The sequence below is a fragment of the Rutidosis leptorrhynchoides genome, chromosome 1, assembly GCF_046630445.1.
Source record: "Rutidosis leptorrhynchoides isolate AG116_Rl617_1_P2 chromosome 1, CSIRO_AGI_Rlap_v1, whole genome shotgun sequence".
Lineage (NCBI taxonomy): Eukaryota > Viridiplantae > Streptophyta > Magnoliopsida > Asterales > Asteraceae > Rutidosis > Rutidosis leptorrhynchoides.
In genome coordinates, this window is record NC_092333.1 from 464,934,117 (window position 1) to 464,935,265 (window position 1,149).

At 40.9% G+C, this 1,149-nt stretch overlaps 1 non-coding gene across 1 annotated transcript; it reads left to right on the forward strand.

Annotated features, from left to right (window-relative positions):
- The first annotated feature begins 730 nt into the window (after positions 1 to 730).
- On the forward strand, positions 731 to 837 carry LOC139886699 (small nucleolar RNA R71). The gene has a single exon (XR_011772572.1). It is a non-coding gene; the product is annotated as a small nucleolar RNA R71 (small nucleolar RNA).
- The last annotated feature ends 312 nt before the right edge of the window (positions 838 to 1,149 follow it).

Consider the following 1,149-nt stretch of genomic DNA (forward strand, 5'->3'; position numbering starts at 1 on the left):
AAACTACCTAAGAAAAGTGAAAATATGAATTGTGTTGCAAGTTGAGTGTGTTGAAAATGAGTGGAGGAGGCCTCTTTAAATAGGCAAAGTTTTCAGCCAAATCCGGCCGGCAAGCCGGATGGCAAGCCGGATCCGTGCTGCCAGGCCGGATGGTGGGGCGGATTCGGCAAGTCGGATCCACACGACAATCCGGATTGGCAGGCCGGATGGCAAGCCGGATCCGTGCCCTGGTCAGCCTTGTTTCCTGGATCATAACTTGATTTCTTGACTTTCACCGTTTTCGCTCTAGATTCTTCGTTTTAGCTCCGTTTTGCTTGATTCTTTTTGCATCGCCTTTGTAATTACTTAATCTACAAAACCAACCGAAAAAACGATAATTTTGCCGATAAAGTTTTAATCTTTATTGTTTTAGGTCTTGATTTAGGGGGTAAAAACGTGACTTTTTGCCCGATATCAATTTTTTAACTCTTTCCCATACATTTGAAATTGATTATTTAAGCTTGCAAGGGTGACTTGCCCATTATCACTCACTACTTGTGCTACACTTTTCCTTGATAAATCGCGAGGTGAAGGTGCCCATTTGTATGTATTAACCGAGATGCCTTCTAACAAAACTTCGACCGCATTTGGTGATTTGTACATAAACACTCCACCCGAGGAGAAATCAAGATATTTTCTAATCAAAGCATTAGTACCCCGGTAGAACGTTTTGATGTACTCATTCTTAGTCAAACCATGTGGTGGGCAAGCTCTTAGCATCTTCTTGAAACGTACCCATGCATCATACAAAGACTCATCACTCCGTTGAGTGAATCCATTAATTTCCATTCTAAGTCGCTCCACCTTGGATGTTGGAAAGAAGTGATTAATAAACGCATAAGTTAAATCTTGAAAAGTCCTAATAGAATCAGATGGCAAATTCCTTAACCAAACTTTCGCATCTCCTTGGAGTGTAAAGGGGAATGCCTAAAATTAAAAGCTTCATCGGTAACATCTTTGGTCTTGTAGATATCACAAATATCATTGAAATGTTGAATGTGTTCGAAAGGATTTTCTTCTATTAACCCATTGAAGAACATATCTTTTTGGTGGTTTTGTAATAGCCGGAGGCACCAAGGTAGGTGCAACCAACCTAGCATTCCACATCGG